The 26,283-nt window shown below is 39.4% G+C and overlaps 1 pseudogene; it reads left to right on the top strand.

Moving 5' to 3' along the window:
- The first annotated feature begins 413 nt into the window (after positions 1–413).
- Positions 414–1,794, top strand: LOC105092511 (tubulin alpha-1A chain-like; annotated as a pseudogene).
- The last annotated feature ends 24,489 nt before the right edge of the window (positions 1,795–26,283 follow it).

Here is a 26,283-nt window from a genome sequence, read left to right as displayed (position 1 = left end):
TGGGTGGGGAAGGAGGCGGGGATGGATAAATTGGGAGTTTGGGATTTGTAGATACTAACTACTATATATAAAATAGATAAACAACATGTTTCTACTGTATAGCACAGGGAACTATATGCAATAACTTGTAATAAAATATAATGAGAAAATATATATATACACATATGTATGTATATACCTGAATCCCTATGCTGTACACCAGAAATTAACAGCATTGTAAATTGACTATACTTCAGTTAAAAAAAAATTATTACAGGCAGGTTCTCTTACATTGATTGCCTAAGAGTCACGCTGTAAGAAGCAACAAACTTCTTCCTCTCTGCTATCTGCTCAGCAGCTGCAAAAGAGCAACTTTTCCTGAGCGCATCTCCATCCATGTTGGCCAGGCTGGTGTCCAGATTGGCAATGCCTGCTGGGAGCTCTACTGCATGGAACATGACATTCAGCCCAATGGCCAGATGCCAAGTGACAAGACCGTTGTGGGAGGAGATGACTCCTTCAATACCTTCTTCAGTGAAACAGGTGCTGGCAAGCATGTGCTCAGGGCAGTGTTTGTAGACCTAGAACCCACAGTCATTGATGAAGTTCACACTGGCACCTGCCACCAGGTCTTCCACCCTGAGCAGCTCATCATAGGCAAAGAAGATGCTGTCAATAACTATGCCCATGGTCACTATACCATTGGCAAGGAGATCATTGACCTCGTCTTGGACCAAATTTGGAAAATGGCTGACTAGTGCACAGGCCTTCAGGGCTTCTTGGTTTTCCACAGCTTCAGTGGGGGAACTGGTTCTGGATTCACCTCCCTGCTGATGGGAATTCTCTCTGTCAATTATGGCAAGAAGTCCAAACTGGAGTTCCCCATGTACAAAGCCCCCGAGGTTATCACAGCTGTAGATGAGACCTACAACTCCATCCTCACCACCCACACCACCCTGGAGCACTCTGATTGTGCCTTCATTGTAGAAAATGAGGCCATCTACAACATCTGTGATAGAAACCATGATATCGAACTCCAAACCTACACTAAACTGCATATGCTGATAGGTCAAGTTGTGTCCTCTTTCACTGCTTCCCTGAGATTTGATGGTGCCCTGAATGTTGATCTGACAGAATTCCAGGCCAACCTGGTGCCCTGTCCTCACATTCACTTCCTTCTGTCCCCATATGCCACTGTCATCTCTGCTGAGAAAACCTACAATGAACAGCTTTCTGTATCAGAGATCACCAGTGCTTACTTTTTTGAGCCAGCCATCCAGATGGTGAACTGTGACCATCACCATGGTAAATAGGTGGCTTGCTGCCTGTTGTACCATGGTGATGTGGCTCACAAATATGACAATGCTGTCACTGCCACCATCAAGACCAAACAAACCAACTAGTTTGTGGACTGGTGCCCCAGTGGCTTTAAAGTTATCATTAATTACTAGCCTCCAACAGTGGTACCTGGTGAAGATCTGCCCAAAGTACAGCAAGCTGTGTACATGCTCAGCAAGACCACAGCCATGGCTGAGGTCTGAGTTTGCCTGGACCACAAATCTGACCTGATGTAAGCCAAGCATGCATTTGTTCACTGGTACGTGAGTGAGGGCACGGAGGAAGGAGAGTTTTCTGAGGCTCATGAGGACATGGCTGCCTTTAAGAAGGATTATGAAGAAGTTGGTGTAGATTCTATTGAAGGAGAGGGAGAAGAAGAAGGGAAGGAATAGTAAAGTTAAAATATAACAAAGGTGCTGGTTTTACAGGGAAGCTTATTCTGTTTTAAATGTTGAAGAGTTGTGATCTGATCAGTTAATTTGTATGTAGCAGTGTATATCCTCATATAGAATTACTGATCTATGCTTTAAAACACAATGCTTTGTTACAGAGACAATTTATCCAGTTCTCTGATGGATTTGAATGAAGTATTATCTGTTTAAAAAATTACAAAGAAGAGGCCTGATAAGGATGAGTTGGTTGACCAAACTTTAATCAGACCCTTGAAATTTCTCCTAGGCCCATATGGGTACCTCCTTGTAAAATCCCCAGCAAAAATTCTGCTGAGAGAGTTTTGCATGAGTCCTTCATCCCCCAGGTCTGATCACCCTCGATATCTCATTAGGTTTCTCATATTCCCTCCCCACCAGCAGGTAATGTCTGATCAGTCTGACTCATCTTCAGCAAAAATCCCATATGTCGGTTTATGAAGAAATTCCCTTGTCCTTGGTGGTTCCTATTAGTAATACACCATCCAGTGACCCCCCACTGAGCTCCTCTGATATAAATTCCCTCTTCCCAATTCTCTATTCTTCATTAAGCCAAGCTCTATATTGAGGTCTCTTTTTCATTATTAATATAGTTCTGAATAAATATGTTTTTACCACATTAAATACTCTTCAGGTATGGCTGTCCTGTGACAGTAATAAGAATCACGCAATATAGTGCAGTAACTCCCCTTTTTGCCTGTTGACACAGAGGCGTGTGGAGCACAATGTGGCTGCGTGTCAGTCTTAATCTCCACTCAGAAGAATCGTTGTTCTGTCTCCTAGCAGAAACATCCCTTCACCTGGAACTACAAAGTCTAGGTTGGCAGATTTTAATGTCATGAAAGGGAAAAAAAATATTTCTAAGAGTACTACAGAATGTGATGCCCCTACCATTTTCATTCCCTCATTTCTGGACCTATTAACAGCCCCGTTACTGGAAGCTGATTCAGGACACAGACAACCTCCTGAAGAAACTTTCCACAGCCCTGCAATATACTGCCACCTTCCTGAGTGCCACTGAGACTGAGTCTTCAAAGGGCCCTTCCCCCGTTGTATCTATCCAGCTGCTTCAGGATAGTGGTGAACAGGATGAGATGGTGGATTCAATGGGCGTGCACCCCTTGCCTCACTTCTTTTGCTGTGAGGCAAGTTCCTTGAACAGAAGCAATCCTACATGGAATACTATGAGAACAGATAAAGCATCTTTAAGTCCACACTGTAGTTTTGGCAACAGTATGCAGGCAGTCCAAGCAAATTGAGGCCCACAGTAAGTGTCTGTTTCAACAAGGCTAAAATGATGCCCCTTCCATGATGAAAGCATCCTTATGTAACCAACATGCCATCAGGGGTCTGTCTGAAGACCCCCTGGAACATGCCACATGAGCGACCCAGTGCTGCTGCCCACTTTTGGCAGAGCAGGCACTTAGCCATGGTGAAAGGAAGCCCATACCGATAAGCACATGCATGACCTCCATCACTGCCACCACAGCCACCTTTTCCATGAGCCCTCTGGGCAAGGACTGGTATGGCAGGGTAAGAGGTTGACTGATATGCACAGAATGTGTCATCCTCTCTGCTTGATTGTTGAAATCTTCCTCTTCTGGGGTCAAAACCTGGTGAGCATTACATGGGACACACATATCTTATTGTTTTTTCTGCCAATTGAGAGAAGTATATCCACATAACTCTTCCCCAAAGTTCATTGTTACCAGTTTTCCAATTATGTCCCTTTAAAGTCCCTTTGGCCTGACCATCAAGCCAAACCATTTCCTACAGCCCAAAATCATTATATAATCACACTTCAGGCCATTTTGTCTTTCAAACAATATGCACAAGCAGGTTCACTGACTGCCTGAAGTTCTGAATAGTGGGAAGCCGTCTGGTCCTGGACTTTTATTTGTAAGGAAGTTTTTAATTGGTATTTCTATTTCCTTTCTAGTGATTGGATTGTTCAATTGTTCAGTTTCTTCTTTATTCAGTCTTGGTGAACTCTATGTTTCCAGAAACTTGTCCATCTCCTCTAAGTTATTCTTTTTGTTTCCATACAGTTTTTCATAATATTCTCATAGGATATTCTATATTTCTGTTATTTGTTGTAATTTCTCCATTTTCCTGTCTTATTTTACTAATGTGTGCTCTTTATTTTTTCTTCGAGTGAGTTTGGCCAGAAGCTTGTCAATTTTGTTTACTTTTTCATAAGCCCCATTTTTGGTTTGACTGATTTTTCTATTGTTTTTTAAATCACTATTTTATTTGTTTCCTCCCTGATCTTTATAATTTCCTTCCTTCTGCTGCCATTTGGGGTTTTTTACTCTTTATTTTCTAATTGTTTCAGCTGGTGTGTTTGATTGTTTATTTGAGATTTTTCTTCTTTTTTGAGGAAGGGCTGTATCACAATAAACTTCCCTCTTAGCACTACCTTTGTTGCATCCCATAAGTTTTGTGTCATTGTGTTTTCATTATCATTTGTCTCAAGGTATTTTTTAATTTCAACTTTGATTTCATTGTTGACCCATTGGTTTTTTCATAGCATGTTGTTTAATCTCCATGCTTTCCTTTTTTCCTCCTGTGTTTTTCTGCAGTTGATTTCTAGTTTCATGGCATTGTGGTCAGTAAATATGCTTGAGATACTTTCTATCTTCTTAAATTTGTTGAGGCTTCTTTTGTGTGCAAGTGCATGATCAATCCTAGAAAATGTTCCATTGCAGTTGAAAAGAATGTGTATCCTATTTTTGGGGAGTGTAATGCTCTGAAAATAGCCATAAATCTATTTTTCTATATTATTTAATTTCTCTATTGCCTTATTCATTTTCTGTCTGGAAGATCTGTCTAATGATGTTAATGCAGTGTTAAAATCTCCAACAATGATTGTAATCCCATCAATAACTCCCTTTATCTCTGTTAATAATTGTTTTATGTACTTATGTGCTCCTATATTGTGTGCATATATATTAAAGAGTGCAATATCCTCATCTTGCATTACTCCTTTCATCATTATAAAATGTCCTTCTTTATCTTTATTTAAGGCCTTTGTTTCAAGTCTATTTTGACTGAAATCAGTACTGCTACACCTGATTTTTAGTCTTTTCCACTTGCATGAAATTTGTTTTTCCATTCTTTTACTCTCAATCTATATGTGTCCTTCTCCCTAAAGTGGGTCTCTTGTATGCAGCATATTGAAGTTTCTTGCTTTATTATTCAGTCTTCCCTCTATGGCTTTTGATTGGAACATTTAGTCCGTTAACATTTACAGTAGTTAATGATAGATGTGTCTTTATTGCCATTTTGAACTTATTTTTACTGTTAATTGGTTATTTCCTCTTTTTTCCTTTCTTCTTCATTTTGTGGTTCAGTAATTTTCCTTTGCATTATCATGGGTTTTATTTAGTTTTTGTCACTCACTTGTAAGATTTGGATAATCTGGAGGAGATGGACAAGTTTCTGGAAACAGAGTTCACCAATATTTGACTAAGAAGGAATTCACACTTAAATAGACGGATTTCTAGAAATGAAATGAAATTAGCAATAAAAAAAACCTTCCTGCAAAAAAAAAGTCTAGGACCGGACGACTTCACAGTGGAATTCTACCAAACATACAAAGAAGAACTCATACCAGCCCTTCTGAAATTCTTCCAGGTGATTGAAAAGGAGGGAATACTCCCAAAATCATTCTGTGAAGCCACCATCAGCCTGATACCAAAGCCAGGCAAAGACACTGCCGAAAGAGTATTACAGGCCAATATCACTGATGGACATACATGCAAAAATCCTCACCAAACTATTAGCAAGTAGCATCCAACAGCACATAAAAAAGATTATACATCATGATCAAGTTCATCCCAGGGACACAAGGGTGGTTCAACCTATGCAAATCTTTAATGTAATACATCACACCAACAAGAGAAAGGACAAAAACCATATGATCATCTCAATAGATGCAGAAAAAGCATTTGATAACATTCAGCACCATTTATGATAAATAGTCTCACCAAAGTGGGTATAGAGGGAACATATCCCAACATAATAAACACTATATAAGACAAACCTACAGCCAGCATAATACTCAATGGTGAAAAACTCAAAAGCTTCCCACTAAAATCTGGGACAAGACAAGGCTGTCCATATCACCACTCCCACTCAACATAGTCTTGGAAGTCCTAGACACAGCAATGAGGCAAGAGGGAATAATAAAAGGGACCCAAATTGGAAAATAAGAGGTAAAATTTTCACTATATGTCAATGACATGTTACTATATATAGAAAACCCTTAAAGGCCCACACCAAAACTGCTAGATTTACTGGAAGAATTCAGCAAGGTAGCCGATTACAAGATTAACGTTCAAAAATCAATTGCATTTCTTTACATTAATGGTGAATCAACAGAAAAAGAAAGTAAAGAAACAAACCTCTTTAAAATAACATCCAAATTAATAATATACCTATGAATAAATCTAACCAAGGAAGTAAAAGAATTATACACAGAAAAGTATAAATCACTGATGCAGGAAATTAAAGAAGACTTAAAAAAATGGAAAGATATTCAGTGTTCCTGGATTCGAAGAATCAATATTCTTAAAATGGTCACACTGCCCAAGGCAATCTACAGATTGAATGCAATCCCTGTGAAATTACCCAGGGCATATTTCATAGAACTAGAACAAATCATAATAAAATTTATAGGGAACTACAAAAGACCTAGAATTGCCAAAGCATTACTGAAGAGAAAGAAAGAGGCTGTAGAAATAACTCTCCCTGACTTCAGACAATACTGTGGAGCTACAGTCATCAAGATAGCATGGTATTGGTACAAAAACAGACGTATGGGCCAATGGAACAGAATAGAGAGCCAGAAATGAACCCACAAACTTCTGGTCAACTAATCTTTGACAAAGGAGGCAAGAATATACAATGGAATAAAGACAGTCTCTTCAGCAAATGGTGTTGGGAAAACTGGACAGCAGCATGTAAGGCAATGAAGCTAGAACACTCCCTTACACCATACACAAACATCAACTGAAAATGGATCAAAGACTTAAACATAAGACAAGATACCATAAACCTCCTTGAAGAAAATATAGGCAAAACATTATCTGACATACATCTCAAAAATGTTCTCCTATGGCAGTCTACCCAAGCAATAGAAATAAAAGCAAGAATAAACAAATGGGACCTAATGAAACTTACAAGCTTCTGCACAGCAAAGGAAACCATAAGTAAAACAGAAAGACAACCAATGGAATGGGAGAAAGTTTTTGCAAATGAAACCAACAAAGGCTTGATCTCCAGAATATAGAAGCAGTTCATACAAGTCAGTAAGAAGAAAATGAACAACCCAATCCAAAAATGGGCAGAAGACCTATACAAGCAATCCTCCAAGGAAGACATACAAATGATCAATAGACACACGAAAAAATGCTCAATTTCACTAATTATCAGAGAAATGCAAATCAAAACTACAATGAGGTATCACCTCACACCAGTCAGAATGGCCATCATTCAAAAATCCACAAATGGCAAATGCTGGAGAGGCTGTGGAGGAAAGGGAACCATCCTACACTGCCAGGGGGAATTGAGTTTGGTGCAGCCACTGTGGAAAACTGTATGGAGATTCCTCAAAAGACTAGGAATAGCCTTACCATATGACCCAGGAATCCCACTCCTGGCTTATATCCAGAAGGAACCCTACTTCAGGATGACACCTGCACCCCAATGTTCACAGCAGCATTATTTACAATAGCCAAGATATGGAAAGAGCCTAAATGTCCATCAACAGGTTACTAGATAAAGAAGATATAGTATATTTATACATTGGAATACTACTCAGCCATAAAAACCGACACATAACACCATTTGCAGCAACGTGGATGCTCCTGGAGAATGTCATTCTAAGTGAAGTAAGCCAGAAGAAGAAAGAAAAATACCATATGAGATCGCTCATATGTGGAATCTTAAAAAAAAAAAAAAACACACAGTGCATAAATACAGAACAGAAATAGACTCATAGACATAGAATACAGACTTGTGGTTGCCAAGTGGGTGGGTGGTGGGAAGAGATAGACTGGGATTTCAAATTTGTAAAATAGATAAACAAGATTATACTGTATTGCACAGGGAAATATACACAAGATCTTATGGTAGCTCACAGAGAAAGGAATGTGACAATGAATATATACATGTTCATGTATATTTGAAAAACTTTGCTCTACACTGGAATTTGACACAACATTGTAAAATGATTATAAATCACTAAATATTATTAAATAAAAAGATGACATTTATGGTATACACAGGCACAGGACCTTCAGTGGTGACCAAACTTGTGGCCCTTTTGACTGAGAAATGGACAATTATCATAGGAACTACTGATTACCAAGTTGCTCACCTGTTTTTCCATTTGAGATCATGCCGGCTGGGAGGACATTTAGTCACTTATGAATTTCTATACCTGCCAGAATGTCCCATCTCCTGCTTGGGAAGAGACTTACTTCATCAACTGGAGGCTCAGATAATGTTCTCTCCTAGGAACAAACACTTTTGACTCTGAGAGGTAAGGAAGTTTTGCTTATGATGGTGACTGTGCCCTGAGGGAAAGATTGGCTCCTATACCAAATGGAAATCTCTCAGACAAACCCTGACTCTCTGTGGGAGTAATTCCCCTCCATCTGGGCAGAAGGGGGACCCCCCAGGCTGGCCCAAAATTATGCACCACAGGTAATAATCCTACAACCATGTTCAACCCCGGCCAGGATGTGACAGTACCCTATACCTAGAGAATACTGGGAATTCAGAAGCACATCCAGAGTCTGTGGGATGAAGGAATTCTCAGAGTACCAGTCTCCATAGAACACGCCCCTCCTGCCCATCAAAAAGGTGGAAGGAAAAGACTATAGGCCAGTGAAGGATCTGCAATTTGTCAACAATGCTGTGACCATGATACACCCAGTGTTCCTGAATCCATACACACTTCTGAGCCTCCTTCTGGCATGAGCCAAATGGTTCACCTGCCTAGACCTCAAAGATGCTTTCTTCTGTTTCAGGCAGGCACCAGTCAGTCAACCAACATTTGCCTTCGAATGGGAGGAACCCCAACACGGGCAGGAAAAATCAGTTGACCTGAACTAACCTACCACAAGGTTTTAAAAACTCACCCACCTTGTTTGGGGAAGCTCTTGCCACAGACTTGACTGCTTTCCCGGGAGAAGCTCTAAACTGCACCCTGCTTCAGTATGTAGACAACCTGTTATTGGGCAGCTCCAATGAAGAAGACTTTTGGAAGAGAACTCAGGCCCTGTTATCCCTGCAATTGGATGCTGGCTATAGAGTCTCTTGGGAAAAGTCACATATTTATAAAGAGACAGTCAAGTATCTTGGGTTCATTGTCTTGGAAGGACACCGAATTCTGGGCCTGGAGGAAAAACAAGCCATTTGTGCTATACCACGGCCAGGCACCAAGAAAGAGATCCAAGAATTCCTGGGCACAGCAGGGTTCTGCCAAATCTGGATCCTTGGTTTCTCAAACATAGCCAGGCCCCTGTATGAAGTCACTGCAGGATCTGGGAAGGAACCATTGGGCTGGGGACCCAAGCAGGATGAAGCATTCAATGAGATCAAAAGACTGTTGACCTGGGCCCCAGCCCTGGGACTATCAGGCTTAAGGAGAGAATTCAGCTTCTTCATCCATTAGAAGAATCATGCAGCCCTAGGGGTTCTCACCCAAGCAGTGGGGCCCTGGCAGTGGCCTGTGGTCTATTTGTCAAAGCATTTGGACCCAGTAGCTTCAGGGTGGCCACCATGCCTATGGACGTTGGCTGCAACAGTAACTGGTCAAAGAAGCAGACATGCTCACCCTTGGACAGACTGTCAACGTGAAATTTCCACACGCAGTCACCACCTTGATGAACAGCTAGGGGTATTGATGGATGGCCAATACTAGAATGACACACCAAGTACTCCTTTGTGAAAACCCCAGGATCTGCCTGGAGATGGTCTGAACATTGAACCCAGCCACCTTCCTGCCCAAGGGAAAGGCCCCACCTGACCATGACTAAGGGACAGAGAAAGTCTACTCAAGCAGGACTGATCTGTCTGAAAGTCTGTTTCAAAACCTTGAACTTGAACTTTTTATAGATGGGAGTATCTACATGCAGGTTGGACAGCATAGAGCAGGATATGCGGTGACCATGGTGCATGAGATAATAAAGGCTGAACCCCTATTGCAGGGCTGGTCAGCACAGATGCAGAAATATGGGCACTCATCCAGGTGTTGCAAGAGGGAAAAGGAAATAGAGTCAACATTTGTACAGACTCTAAGTACGCTTTTGCTACCCTGCACATACAAGGTGCCACATATAACAAAAGAGGTCTATTAACAGCCAAAGGAAAAGAAATAAAAAATAAAGGTGAGATATTACAACTGTTAGAGGCAGTTTGGGAGTCTGCAGAGGTGTCAGTCATCCACTGCAAAGGACACCAAAAGGGAAATGACCCGGTAAGTAGAGAAAACCAACTAGCAGATCAGGTTGTGTGAGAAGCAGCAAGTCAGTCAGACCATGCCAGAGATCCTGGGACCATTGCAAAAATTCTACTAGCACCCAAGCTACCAACACCTCCAGAATACAGCCAAGAGGAAAACCTATGGGCCAAAACTGAAGGAGGAACTAAAGGAAAGGAAGGATGGTGGGTGATGACTAACAAATGAATATACATACCTAAATAATTAGCACATCAGATGGTCCTTGCACAACATGAGCTCATCCACCTGGGAAAGACTGCTTTAGAGGCCCTGCTGGAGCAGTACTACCCGATCACTTGACTTTCATCCCTCTGTGCCTCAGTCTCAGAGCCCTGCCTCATATGTTCCCAGAACAATGCAAAATAGAGGCCAACTTAACCAAGGGGAATCCAGCACTGTGGCCAGGCTCCTTTGGAAGATATGGAAGTGGATTTCAAGGAAATACAGCCCAGCAGAGGATACAAGTACTTGCAGGTTTTTGTCTGCCCCTTTTTAGGATGGGTAGAGGCATAACTGACATGGACTGAGAAAGCAAGATAAGTAACAAAGAACTTACTCAGAGACATTATTCCCAGATTCAGGATGTCATTGATCATAGGGTCAGACAATGGATCCCCATTTGTGTCAGAAAGAGAACAAGTGGCAAAAGCGCTAAACACCTGCTGGAATCTGCATGTGGTCTACAGGCTCCAGAGTTCAGGGAAAGTAGAGCACATGAAATGAACTCTAAAGCTGATTGTGGCCAAATTTAGTCCAGAAACTCAACTACCTTGGACTGACATTTTTCCCCTGGCTCTCCTGTGGGTACACTGTGCCCCTCAGACCAAGATAGGATTCTTCCCTTTTGAAATCCTGTATGGGAAACCACCTCCTCTGATTAGACTAGGAGAAAATATTAAGGAAGTGGGAAGCTTAGAACTTTATAGGCAAATACAGGGCCTTGGAAAGACTGTGGAACAAGTCCATATGTGGGTGACTGACAGGATCCTAGTCTCACTGGGAACAGAGTTACATCCATATAAACCTGGAGATCAAGTATGGGTAAAGGAATGGAAAAAGGAGCCTCTTAAACCCACTTGGAAGTGTCGCTACCCAATTATATTAACCACCCCAACAGCTCTTAAAGTTGAAGGTATCACCCCATGGATTCATCACACCAGAGTAAAGACAGCAGTGAAGGCAACATCTGGAGAGTCAACCAGGTCCCCAAGGAGCCACTTGGAATCAGGATCCAGAGATGCCCTCCTCACCTTCCAGAGAGCACTAAGCCTTGCTCTAGTCACACCTGGAAGCTGGCTAGTCAACGTATGGTGGAAACCTGAGGAACCACCAATCAGGAGATAAATGAATTCTCTCTGCCACTCATTTCATTTTACTTATCAGTATTGTTATTGTATTGCTGACTCTAGGACTGATGATGACCACACCCCAGGATTGGAACATAGGCCAGAGACTAATACTAGCTGTACTCTATCTCTCTACAGTGGGAAGCCTAATGGTAATACAGAGTCTGCTCTAGTAACCATACTTCCCAGTTAGAAAGAATGAAACCCCAAACCCTTTTGTTACTTGTAAAAGTAATTGTTGGCATACCTCTTTCAATGACAGGGACCTTACTTAGGCACGCTCTTTGATTCGCCTCCAGTGGGGACCCCCACCCCAGGCAAACACCCTGGCCCAAATGCTCTATAGGACCCTTCTATAGACCTGGGGCAGACTGGGTAGGAAAAAATAGATCTAGGTCCACACCACATAACTGGGACCCCCCATTAAGTCCCTTATTAAGCAAGGTCCATCACCTTCTGAATGCTACTAACCTTCAACTAGCAAGTGATTGCTGGCTCTGACTGCATCCCAGCCCCCTCCAGCATGTAGCCAGCCTGATAGGTCTCTCAGATCTAAACAAGTTTAATGGCATCCCTGGGTGGGCCCAGACTCCACAGAGTCAATTAATGTACAGTTTGCCCATTCAGCTCATGACTGCATCTACAGCCTGGGGACAAAGCATTATGTGGGAAATCTGGTCATTGCCCAGTGTGCCCAAAACCATAACTGCACGGCTGTTGATGGCTGTATGTCTGTCAAGCCTTGGTGCACACCGAGCCCAGGAATCTGTTTCGTGTGTGGAATGCATGCCTATCAGTACCTGCCAGCCAATTGAACAGGTACTTGCACATTGGCCTTCCTTACCCCTCAGATGAACATATACCTAATAACCAGAGCTTCCCCATGCCCCTGACATCTCATAATTGATCAAAAAGGGCCATCCAACTAATACCACTGCTCACTGGGCTGGAAATAGCAACTTGAGTGGGCACAGGAGTAGGAGGAATAGCCTCATCATCCTACTATTACCAGCAGTTATCTGCTGAGGTCACTGAAGACTTAAAACAAGTGGCTGAGTCCTTAATGACCCTACAAAACCAGTTAGACTCCCTAGTGGCAATAGTCCTACAGAACAGGAGGGGTTTAGACCTGCTCACAGCCAAAAATGGGGGACTCTGTCTCTTCCTAAGTGAGGAATGCTGTTTCTATGTGAATCAATCATGGATTGTCAGAAATATGGTCCAAAAAGTATGAGACTGAGCTGAACACAGGAGACAGGAATTAGCAAATTCCTGGGCACAATGAATAACCTCTGGAGTTGGGCCTTCTGGCTCCTCCCCCTAGCAGGCCCCCTCCTTATGATTCTTCTAGCACTGCTGTTTGGTCCCTGCATCCTTAATCTCATTACCCATTTTATCAGTTCACGAATAGAGTCAATAAAGCTACAGCTACTGGTTACTAAGTACAGGCCCCTGGACCAGGAAGAGCCTGATGGTGAGTAATGGGCACCACTTTTAAGGTTGATGCTCACTCCAGATGTTATAGAGAGCATCAGAAGAGGGGAATGAGGTGGGAAGACTCATGAAAATACTGGCAGGAGCCCCAGGCAGGACCACTACTTTTCCTCCAGCACCATATGGTTCCCTGGCCCGGCGGCATTATCTCGCTTTTGTGTTTCTGTAAAACGGCTTGCTTCTAGGAAAGCAAAAATTACCCTAAGACTCTATTGGCTCCCAAAGCTCACTCCTGATTGGTCCATTTGTAATATCTCATTTGGGTAAAGCCACTCCTGATTGGTCCATTTCTTACACCTACTCTGCATGTGATGTTACAAAATGCTGTGAAGTCTTGACTTGTAACTTATAAAAGCCTGTGTAAACCTACAGATGGGGTCTGTACAGAGCTTGGTGTGTAACTCCTCTGGGTCTGCCAGCAAAATAAACCTGAGTTCTCCAACCCTCCAAGTGTCGCTTTGTCTATTGCCAGGATCCAGGTTGCTGTAACACTCTGCTATAACACTATGCTGTAATACTTTGCTGTAACAGTATTGCATATTTTAAAGTTGCTAAAACAGTAGGTCTTACATTTCTTATATCAAGGAAAAGATTTTTGTAACTATGTGTAGTTCCAGGTGCTAAGTAGATTTATAAGTAGATTTATTATGGAGAATACTTTGTATACAAATGTCAAATTATTATATTGTACACTGAAAATTAATACAATGTATTCCATTTATGCTTCAATAAAAAATTAAACATGATTCTTTAAAAATATTTATTTATCCTACTGAACTTGATATTCATCAGACAATTCATTTTTGTTGCATAGCTTTTTTAGGTTGGATTTTAGTTTTATAATCTTACATATCTAGTAGAGATAACATAACATTTTTGACGTGTACATAGGCTAGAAAAAAATTATGTCTGTATTATAGTTAATATAGACAACTCTGAATACATGGATGTTTCAATTTTTTGACAATTGTTACCAAACTTTATTCCAGACCATGTAAATTTACAAAATGGAACAGTTTATATATTTCTGAGAGATTTAGGAATACTTAACTTTTAGAAATGCTCGTTTATCTCTAAATTTGGAAAGAACTCCTTTAAAGATTTTATAAATTAGTTTGGTAATATTATCTGAGGTAGAAAAATGTCATGTGTGCATAGCATACAGGCATTAAAAACAAAAAGAATGAAACTTACATCAGTATACAGACAGATGAAGACATATTTGATAGCCTTCCATCTAAAATTTACCTAAAATTTAGTAAAATATAGTAATACAATCTTACGGTTCCTCTCCACTTTACATTTCTATCTGAATTTTGGTTTTAGCTAGTAAGACAAATTAATGCTACTTGTCTACCAATATTTGTGGAGGAAACATAAGATTTTCTTTTGCCCTGACAAGTAGTCTGATGAAGGCTGAGGGCTAAATTTTAGGTCATCAACTAAAGAGACATCTAGTAGATGTCTGTTTATCTCCAAAATCCATCTGACTGGACAGAACATCCAGTTCTGTTCCTTAAAAGATTTTTATCTTCTATCAGTCTTAAGTAATTGCTTTTGAGGGCTTTTAGTCCTTTGAAGGCCCTGGATGAAGTGTAGGGTCCTTAAAGTTCAAGTGACTGAAAAGAGCTGAAGGATTGAAATGTAAAGGTAGAGTTCTAACTGGTATACTGAGGGATGGAGGAGGTGGGAGTTTGAGGGATGGAGACATATCAAGGATTCAAGATAACAGCATAATAATCAAAGAAGTGAAAAGAGGAAGGAAGAGTAAAGATAATGAGAAGAGAGATGTTTTAGAGAATCCAGTGTGAGAAGATCATAAATTTCCAAAAAAATCCATTGAAGTATCTGATTATCTTTAGTAAAATCATGCCAACAAGAAAGAAACATACAGTTGGAGGGTTTAAAAATGGGGCTCTCAGTCCACTGAGACACTCTCATATTCTCAACTAATAGAGCCTTTACACTTCTGAACTGAGAACTTGGGGCACTAACCCAGCCTCTGTTTATCTGGAACTCTAGCCTAGTTTTTATGGTAAAATCAAAATTTTGAGAAGAAAACTCTCTGCCTATCAGCTTCAAGGGACATTTGTCTGGAGTAATGGTTTAAGAGTCAGAATCATAAATGGATCCCCAAGTAAGAGTGGAAACAAAGTCTTCAAAGTTGGACTCTCCCTGGGTGACATCCTGCTGTACAATGATGAATCTTATCCTGTCCAAGTTGTGGCACCGTAACTATCAAATATAAACCAGGGGTAGATAGTAAAGCAGGAAAGACAGATTTTTTGCAGAATATTCATTAAGGAGAAATATGTATTATTATAGGACCAGGCTGAATTCCAAATACAATATGAGCAAGAGACATAGGCAAGGAGCCTGGTGGGGGTAAGTGGATATAAAATTGCTAAAAGAAAACACCAAGGGTAAAAGGCAATCTCCCTAAAGTGACCCAACAGGACTATTTATTTTTTAATCTTTATTTATTTATTTATTTATTTATTTATTTATTTATTTATTTATTTAGTCAGACAGTCAGTCATTCATTCAGTCATTTATTACTTTACTTTTATCACGTTTTTATTGAGTTATGGTCATTTTACAATGTTGTATAAAATTCCAGTGCAGAGCAAAATTTTTCAGTTGCACATGAACATACATGTATTCATTGTCACATTTTTTTTTTTGCCGTGAGCTACCACAAGATCTTGTATATATTTCTCTATGCTATACAGTGTAATCTTGTTTGTCTATTCTGCATATGCCTGTCAGTATCTACAGATTTTGAAATCCTAGTCTGTCCCTTCCCACTCCCTGTCCCCTTGGCAACCACAAGTTTGTATTCTATGTCTATCAGTTTGTTTCTGTTTTGTATTTGTGGGGTTTTTTTAGATTCCATATATGAGCACTCTCATATGGTATTTTTCTTTCTCTTTCTCTTTCTGGCTTACTTCACTTAGAATGACATTCTCCAGGGACATCCATGTTGCTGCAAATGGTGTTATGTTGTCATTTTTATGGCTGAATAGTATTCCATTGTATAAATGTACCACATCTTCTTTATCCAGTCATCTGTTAATGGACATTTAGGCTGTTTCCATATCTTGGCTATTGTAAATAGTGCTGCTATGAACATTGGGGTGCAGGTGTCATCCTGAAGTACGGTTCCTTCTGGATATATGCCCAGGAGTGGGATTCTCAGTGATCCAACAGGATTCTTGCTGAAAGGGCAGGCTGACAGACATCACCTGTGGATGATGGGGGATAAGAACCCTCAATAGATATTGAGAGATCTCAGATATGGAGGATGAGAGATTTTTTTAGTTTTAGTGTTTTTTAACATTTTTTATTGATTTATAATAATTTTACAATGTCTTGTCAAATTTCAGTGAGAGATTCTTGATAAACTGATTTAGCAGGGTTCTTGCTAAGGACATTCTGCACAGATGTTCCAGGGAGAAGGTTCAGAAGCATGTCTAAAGGTTGCTGAAGCAAAGAATCTATGTCACTACCAGAGAGAAATTGCACAAATACTCTGCAATGGAGGTAAGGAAGACTATGGCTGGTATAAAGGGTATCCCTTAGGATTTGTCTTGGTTTTACCATTCCCTGTGATGGAGAACCATGAAAAGCTACAACAGCCTTATCCAAGCAAGACTAGTAATGAGTGGGCTTAGAGTTACATCATGGGATCCCTTGGTTTTAGACATTTGAACTTCAGCTGAAATACCTGTACCTGCTTTCTTATTCTCAAGTTTGGTGAAGGCTTCATTGTGGGAATTATTGTCCTCAATAAATAACTTAAGAAATTCTTATATTAAATTTCTTCTCTTTCTTGCTCTCCCTTTTTTTCCCTCTCTTTCTGTCCCTCAGTTATGTATAGCTGTTTCTTGGTTCTATTTTACTGGAGATACTAATTAAAGTAGATATTAGTACCAAAAGTAGTTCTAGGAGTATATACTTTAAAGATGAGTTTTCTGAATTATATCCTCTGGAATTGGTTCTTTAATCTGATTAGATATAAGAATTCTAATGACTGTATTTGCAATAGTAAACAGAGCAGTAATATTTTGTGTTCCTTTTTTTTTTTTTTTTTCCTCAGTACAGGCTGTTCTAATGGCCTCCATTTAATCTTTGCAATTATAGTGTCAGGGTCCTTCCTCAAGGATACCTTGCCTCCCTCTTCATTCAAGGAATTCTGGGTCTGTAAACTGGCTCAAGTTGGTGAATTGATTGAGGGTCTGTGACTCTGTTATTATCAAGTTAGACTTTTGTTCACTTGATCTAGAAGTTTTCTGCTTATACAGACAAAATAAGAATTTAATAGGCTATTTATATTTTTCATTTCTAGTAACAACATGATTAAATAACCAACCATGTGGGTCTGTGCAAGTTAGACTATTCTGATCATTGTTTTGACTCTGCTTCCCATTAAGTAAATACACCTACCTTGCCTTTCTGGTTGAGGGAAGATGTTAGCCCACACATGGAAGCATCCCATTATTTCCACTGCATTTCAATTTTCCCTTTGAGTTGCTATGGTTCACACTGTAAGTTATTGCCTCAATAGAAGAGGAGTCATAGAGCTTCTCAAAAGTGCTGGGGTTCCAACTGACCCACATGGACAGCTACATGAACAAAGAATGCCTGGAGCAAGAAGTTTGCAAAAACCAACCACACCCACTCCCTTATTGGTTTGTTTGTTTGTATAAAAGGAGCCTGTATTCTGACTAGAGCAGGATGGTTCTCCAAGACATTAGTCTGCCATGCCCTCCATCTGCTGGCTTTCTGAATAAAGTCACTATTCTTTGCCCCAACACCTCATCTCCCAATTTATTAGCCTGTCGTGTGGTTAGCAGAATGAGTTTGGACTCAGCAACAATTTTGGAGAAACTAGCCAGGACTGTTCATGGCCAGTCATCCCCATTCGGGGAATTTTCAGGTAAGGCCCTAGCAGCATCCAGGACAACTTGTCCTGAGGATCTTCCTTTCAAAATTCCCTGAAGTGGCACAGGCTGCCCCAATGCTTGGCAGTTGGAGCAAGGAATTGACATTTGGGGCCAATGGGCTCCATAAAGTAGAACAAGTCGCTCTGGTGTGTACAGCCAGGAACTTTATTCCTCTCCATTTGGGCTTTTTCTCTGGAATAAGCCAATTTGTTTTAGTGAGGTACACTGTTGATGAGAGGAAATAGTTATTGGACTTTTACCAGATTTTCAAACGAGTTCATTTGTTTCTTTGGATGCTAGCATTTGTGTGCATCATTTGTGTTTTGTTTGTATTGTATTCCTGCCCTCACAAAAAAAATACGGAACATTTCAACTATTCCTAAAGAAGTTTCTTTGAGGCACATTTTGAATAAGTGGTCTGATTACATACAGTTATGAACCCATGCCTAAGAGAAAGATGACTTCAGTTTTGTGTTTAGTCATGTTATGCTTTGTTTGTGTTTTTGGTATTGGGGTTTGTGCTTTTAGTGTCTTATTGTTCTTAAACTTATAGATATGGGAAATACTCCATATGTCCCTAAGGAAAGCCCTTTGGGTCATGTCTTAAATAAATGGGACAAATATATCTGTGAGCCTATGACAAAGAAAACGATGGTATTTTACTGTAATACTGCTTGAATAGTGTACACTTTAGGCTCTGGGGAACACTGGCCTGAAAATGGGTTGTTAAATTAGTAAACCATTCTCCAGTTAGAACGATTTTGCCAGATAAAAGGCAAATAGGAAGAAATATCATATATACAAGACTTTATGAAATCCTATAATGAGGAAGGTAATGACTGACATGGCCCTGGGCTCTTAGCCATTTTAAAGACCCCTATAACAATTACCACCCAAGATTCTTAGGTACAACTGACAATGGGGTCTCAACTAGGGGACTTTGTAACTTCTAAACTTCTATCCCAATACCAATGACTCAACAGCTGGTATGACCTCTAGAATGCAAATTTCGAGAAAGAGGGTAATTTGGAAACAAATAGAAATCTTAAATGTCTTCCATAGAAGTTATGAAAAATGTTTAGCTATCTAGTCAGGCAACTTTGATTTGTTCCATCTGCCAGAAACCCAATTTGGATTCAACCTCTTGTAGCTGATGAGTCTTATATTGTTGTACCTGATTCATGGCTAAAATCTTGAAGTGGGAACTATGAAGTCTCTGCATTTGTGTGTTTGTACGTACCTATACGTGTGTTGTAGATATGTGGCATTGCCAAAGTTAATTTGTAAAAGAGCTCTATTTAATTTGCTTAAAGAAAATTAAATGCTTATATAAATACTGGGAATATTAAAAAAAAAAAAAAACTGGCCAGAATGAAAATCAGGTTTGTGTGATCTAAAAAAATTCAGTACTTAATTGATACTTGGTATTTGAAGCTAGCTTAAGCCTATCGGTATGATTAATATAGACATGTCTTTAGATTTTTTTAATGTTAAACATAAAACTACTATTGTACTTAGGTTTAATAGAAGCACAATAAGACATTTTCATATTTGTTACAAATTTGTCAGCAAGAAAAACAAACTGGTATAATATTCTTGTAAGTAACTTAAATGCAAATGAGAAAGAGCTTTTGGGTAAATTCTTTAGAAATGAATATTTTAGGAATGTCTGCTCAAATGATCTCCCCAGATATTTGGTAACTTAAAATTTTAGAGTTTTCCTAAATTAAGTTAAATGATGGAAGTTTATTAAATAGCTAGTCTATTTTCAGATAAAATATCAAAACATTAATTGCTGAATAATGACTTTCTCTTATAGAGAAACTAAAGAAATTTAGAAATAAATATTAACAATTGTTTGGTGCCACCCTAAAATATTCTCTACTACTAAGGGAAACATCTCAGTATGCTAGGAAAGTAAGATGAATGTTTTCAGTGAAAGACTGTATAAGGAATGAAATTATATTTTGTTAATGAAAAAAGAGTGACTTTGTCCTAAAGCTAGTTGCTTCTGAATGAAGAAAATAAGGGACAAAATAATATGGATGCAGAAAGTTGTGGAAGGTTTGTGAAAGAGGAATCCTAAGTGGGGGGAAAGGTTTTGTACATGGTTGGGATTGGCTAAGCTTAAAATAAATTTATTTGATTAAATAAATCTTAAAAGTAAGCTGGCACAAGATGACTAGTTTTGGTACTCTTTCTCTCTAATGAGAGAACAGAGTTATCTTAAAATGCTTTTAGTAACAGACTGTAAAGTTTCTTTTATCCCTAAAGTAATCTGTTCTGTATTTACCCTTGAAATATTTTATTGTTAATGAATAAGTACTGTTTCAGTGAACTATACTTTTATCTGAGCAGGTATCTTGAAACTTTTTAATGAGCTTCCCAAATTTTCAGAACTCATGAAAATAATCAGAATTATTTTGACCTCCAGCTAAATCTGAGATGCGTCAGAGGGCCCCAGGAACACCCAAAGAGAGATTTTAAACTAGTAAGTTTCATTTGGTGTGTTAAACAACATGGGAAGTATTGTCAAATGAATAATAAATCTTCCTAGGTTATATTGTATGAAAAAAATATTAATATAGATATTCTAGAAATTATATGGAATCCCTAAAAATCTGATATGTCTGAAATGTTACCAGTCATAATTCTGGTTATTGTGACCAGGTCTCTTTATCAATTACAGTGTAACTATGTGCTTAACAATGCTTTGAAGTCTTTTGTGATTTATAGACAATTGTTATTTTATTCTGATGCTTTTGCAAAATGCTTCTTCTTCAAGGAGATTTACTGGTTTCTAATAAATTTCAAACTATAGCACTGAACTAAACTGGGTAAGAAATTTTAAAAGTCTGATGGAAACTGATTTCATAAAACTGTTAACAAAAAAAAGGATTATTTACTTGGGACTGAGTAAACTGATGAATATGGCTATAATTTTTGGTTTTATCTGAAATATTACTGGCTTTTAATCTGTGTTCTCCAGATATAAAGAAGTCCTTCTTCTCAAGCTAATTATGACTTACAGCAGTTTAGTAAACTATACCTTTGTAACTATCTCATCCCTCCAGAGACTGGAAACTTTTAGGTTCCCAGTGGCTTTATCAGATAAATTAGGAAAATTACCTCCTAGGAATCTCAAGATATTTTGAGGACAATAAAGAGGAAAGAATTCACCTAAATCTGTAAGACAAAAGTCTATGACAAGCCCTTGATGTGGCTTTCCTGCCCTTAGGAAACCTTATTAAAATTCTAGCCTGAGGATCCTTATTAAAAGTTCTAACACAGCCAATTTAAAAGAGACTATATGATCAAATAATCAGACTTAACTTGTAAACAATTAACCTTAATTTGGCTATATTTAAAAAAAAGAAGGTAACTTTAGAGAAAAAAAGTATTATATTTTAGTGGATATTAAATTCTAGTTTTGTTAAATGAGGTCTATATTTACTAAGACTCACTTCCAGAACATTCCTTGCTGTTATGTTACATCGTTGCAAAGTTTAATTGAATTATTAAAAGGACACTCTAGGTTTGTTTCTGAAGCTCAGTAATCTATCCTTGGATGAAGGCCCAATACCCCATCACCTGCAATCAGGGGATTATACATTCTGGAATAGACATGACTTAAAGAGCTATCTCCAACCTGAATGGAAGGACCCTTTATCAGGTACTTTTAACTAGACAGTACACAGCAAAATCTAAAGAAATTGACCTTTGGATTACTTTCCAGTCAGAAAGAGCCCTTGCACTGGACTGGCCTATAGAGGACTGCTCACATTAAAACAATGCTCAAATGGAGAAGATACCAGACCAGGATGAGAAGAAGATGACGTCTGAGGTAGACAGCTGGAATAAGACACTGGGCCAGGCCTGTATACCAATTACTTTGATAATTGCTCACATCTTTACTTATGAACAATGCCTGTATAACATTTTCCTTAAAGATAAGGATTGGTACAGAACAGACTAAGTCAGATGACCCGGGGATACACTGAGCCACACCTAATGAAGTTCTTGGCTTAAATTCTTACTTATGACCTTACTAATACTGCTAACTATATTATTTATATTTTGCCTGTTTTACAAAATTGATGATTCTTGCATTACCAAATATGTGGCTGAGCCTCTGGTAAAATAATGACTAGGCAACTTGAAACAGTACACCAGATATATACTTCTGTATGAGACCAATGATTGTAATACTTTGACTCTAGATATGGGAAGAAGCAACAAGAAGGAATATTTTCCTGGATCATAACAGGCTAGTAAGACAAGTGGTCCAGAGACATTTTCACTACTGTTAAGGCCTAGTCCCATAATAGCACATTAAGTGGCTTGTCAGTAAAATCCTTGCCTGACCTAGGAATAAGCATTTCTAGCACCATGGGATGAAATGGTCATGACAAACCATGGTCAAATAATGACCATGAGGACACTCACCATCAGCCTCTACAAGGATGGAATCATGTTGGCACTTGCCATCTACCTCTGCTTGGATTAAATCATGAGCCACTGCAGCCACTGACCTCCAACACACCCTGAAAGGAATTCAGGATGGAGATCAGGAATGAGGCACTATGTGCTCTGGGAAAACTGGCTGAACAGGCCTTCAGATAGACATTTTCAGGAAAATATTTTATGAGCCCAAATACTTGCATCTCCTCATATCTAAACAAGCACAAAAGTCATTAACGGTAACATCTGCTTTGGCCACTAAGGAGAAAAATGCATTTGAAAATCAAGATGGAATAACTGTAGTTCAGACATCCAAGGTAAAAGTAGGTAACCAGTGAAGATGTGATTTCAGACAAGTTTCTGTATTGCTGAGAACTTGAGTTTTCTGAGTGGTGTCAAAATTAGAATGCCACCAGCTGTTCTCAAAGCAGTGTCTGCTGGCAATTTGTAGCTGCAACCTCATGAGTTTAAGTTCTCCTCTTGTGGTTATTGAGTTTCTGGATTCATACTGCCTGTTATACTTTCCAACCAGATAAATCCAGGAACATAATAACTGCTCTGGAGGACATAAAACAACAAATACATAATATAGGGGATTCAGATGCATATGTGCAAAAAGTTTTAACTCAAGTTAACAGCTGGTTTTCTGGTCTCTTTTCATGGATACCCCAAGGTCTCAAATCCATTCTTATGGGAATTCTACAGTTTCTGTTATCACGTCTGTTAACAGGAGTTGGTATATATCTAATATTTATGATTCAGGAAAATGGATGTGGGGCATAAGGAAGGCCATGTCCCAGGTCTTGGTTGAGCCCCTGGGATGTGTCCCACTAAATGTGGGTCCTTGGCTTCATGCAGAAAAGAATTCAAGTGACAGCCACCATTGAGTAAAGGTAGATTTATTTAGAGAGATATGTACTGCATTGTGTAAGGCAAGATAAAGGCAAGGAAAGAGGTGTGGGAATTGGGTGCTCAGGTTAAAGTAAAAGTAGGTACACTTTCCCCAGAATGCAGGACATTTCCAAAGGGGAAGGAGCAAAAAAGTCCCCTAGGTGTGGTGTTGTCAGTTTTTATGGGCTCTGTAGCTTCACAAGCCTACAGTGGGACCATTCCCACTTCCCTGGGGAAGGGGCTGAGATTCCCAGGAATTGGGCCACCACCCATTCTTTGGCCTGTTGCAGTTAGCCTTGGGGCTATCATAGCACCCTCAGGCATGTTATTTACCATGCTGTTACAGTGAGCAGTCCCCATTATTACACAGGATTGGGAGGATAAGCGTCCAGGGAAATCAGTCAGCATAGGGTAGGCGGCTCCCATAACTAATAAGAAAGCAACTTTTCTGCCTACCATGTCAAGTGTTACCCAAAGCTCCTCCAGAGAAATGACCAAGTGTCCTGTGGGAACCAGGGAGGGCCTTGGGCCCCATCGGTCTTCAGTCATCTCAGTCATCATTGGTTTGGGAGCCCCAAGTCCCCATCAGGACTGGGGGCAGTCCTGTTTCAAGTGGCCTTTTTGTTTGCATATCAGGCAGGGTCCCCGTGGACCTTTTCAAATATGGGGCATTTGTTCTCCCAGTGGTCCTCCTGGCTGGACGTTAAGCAGGTCTCCTTATGGCAAGACAGTGGCTTTGATCCAGGTGATCTGGATCCTGTCTTCTCCATGAGTCTTCTTGAAAGAGGAAAACCCTGAGGTGGCACAGGGGTTAGGGCTGCTGCTAAGAATTGTGCCTTTCACTGTTTTCCCTGAATCCTTCTGGCCTCTTCAACACTGTCTGTATTGTTAAATACTCCAAAAGCCAGATCCATGAGCTGATTCATGGGGATCTGGGGTCCCAGAGCTGCCTTTTGTAATTTTCTCCTAATGCCTGGGGCTGATTGAGTGATAAAATGGGTGTTTACCAGGACTTCCCCCCCGGGGGTTTTGGGGTTAATATTAGTATACTTTTTACTTTTTTGTTTCTTTTTTTAACATTTTTTTATTGATTTATAATCATTTTACACTGTTGTGTCAAATTCCAGTGTAGAGCACAATTTTTCAATTATACATGAACATATATATATATTCACTGTCACATTCCTTTCTCTGTGAGTTACCATAAGATCTGGTATATATTTCCCTGTGATATACAGTATACTCTTCTTTATCTATTCTGCAGTTTTGAAATCCGAGTCTATCTCTTCCCACCCCTCACCCCCTTGGCAACCACAAGTCTGTATTCTATGTCTATGAATCTATTTCTGTCCTGTACTTATGCTTTGTTTTTGTTGTTGTTGTTGTTGTTGTTGGGGTTTTGGGGGGGTTTTTTGTTTGTTTGTTTGTTTTTAGATTCCACATATGAGAGATCTCATATGGTATTTTTCTTTCTCTTTCTGGCTTACTTCACTTAGAATGACATTCTCCAGGAGCATCCATGTTGCTGCAAATGGCGTTATGTTGTCTGTTTTTATGGCTCAATAATATTCCATTGTATAAATATACAACTTCTACTTTATCCAGTCACTTGTTGATGGACATTTAGACTATTTCCATATCTTGGCTGTTGTAAATACTGCTGCTATGAACATTGGGGTGCAGGTGTCATCATGAAGTAGGGTTTCTTCTGGATATATACCCAGGAGCAGGATTCCTGGTTCATATGGTAAGGCTATTCCTAGTCTTTTGTGGAATCTCCATACTGTTTTCCACAGTGGCTGCACCAAACTCAATTCCCACTGGCAGTGTAGGATGGTTCCCTTTCCTCTACAGCCTCTCCAGCATTTGTCATTTGTGGATTTTTGAATGACGGCCATTCTGACTGGTGTGAGGTGATACCTCATTGTAGTTTTGATTTGCATTTCTCTGATTAGTGAAATTGAGCATTTTTTCATGTGTCTATTGATCATTTGTATGTCTTCCTTGGAGGATTGCTTGTTTAGGCCTTCTGCCCATTTTTGGATTGGGTGGTTTATTTTCTTCTTACTGAGTCATATGAGCTGCTTATATATTCTGGATATCAAGCCTTTGTTGGTTTCATTTGCAAAAACTTTTTCCCATTCTGTCGGTTATCTTTCTGTTTTACTTATGGGTTTCCTTTGCTGTGAAGAAGCTTGTAAGTTTCATTAGGTCCCATTTGTTTATCCTTGCTTTTATTTCTATTGCTTGGGTAGACTGCCATAGGAGAACATTTTTGAGATGTATGTCAGATAATGTTTTGCCTATATTTTCTTCTAGGAGGTTTATTGTATCTTGTCTTATGTTTAAGTCTTTGATCCATTTTCAGTTGATGTTTGTGTATGGTGTAAGGGAGTGTTCTAGCTTCATTGCTTTACATGCTGCTGTCCAGTTTTCCCAACACCATTAGCTGAAGAGACTGTTTTATTCCATTCTATATTCTTGCCTCCTTTGTCAAAAATTAGTTGACCAAATGTTTGTGGGTTCACTTCTGGGCTCTCTATTCTGTTCCATTGGTCTATATGTCTGTTTTTGTACCAATACCATGCTGTCTTGATGACTGTAGCTCCATAGTATTGTTTGAAGTCTGGGAGAGTTATTCCACCAGCCTCTTTCTTTCTCTTCAGTAATGCTTTGCCAATTGTAGGTCTTTGATGGTTCCATATAAATTTTATGATTTATCCTAGTTCTGTGAAATATGTCCTGGGTAATTTGATAGGGATTGCATTAAATCTGTAGATTGCCTTGGGCAGTGTGACCATTTTAACAATATTGATTCTTCGAATCCAAGAGCATGGGATATCTTACCATTTTTTAAAGTCTTCTTTAATTTCCTTCATCAGTGGTTT

The sequence above is a fragment of the Camelus dromedarius genome, chromosome 29, assembly GCF_036321535.1.
Source record: "Camelus dromedarius isolate mCamDro1 chromosome 29, mCamDro1.pat, whole genome shotgun sequence".
Classification (NCBI taxonomy): domain Eukaryota; kingdom Metazoa; phylum Chordata; class Mammalia; order Artiodactyla; family Camelidae; genus Camelus; species Camelus dromedarius.
Note: the sequence above shows the minus strand (reverse complement) of the source record. Positions and strands in the feature narration are given on the sequence as shown.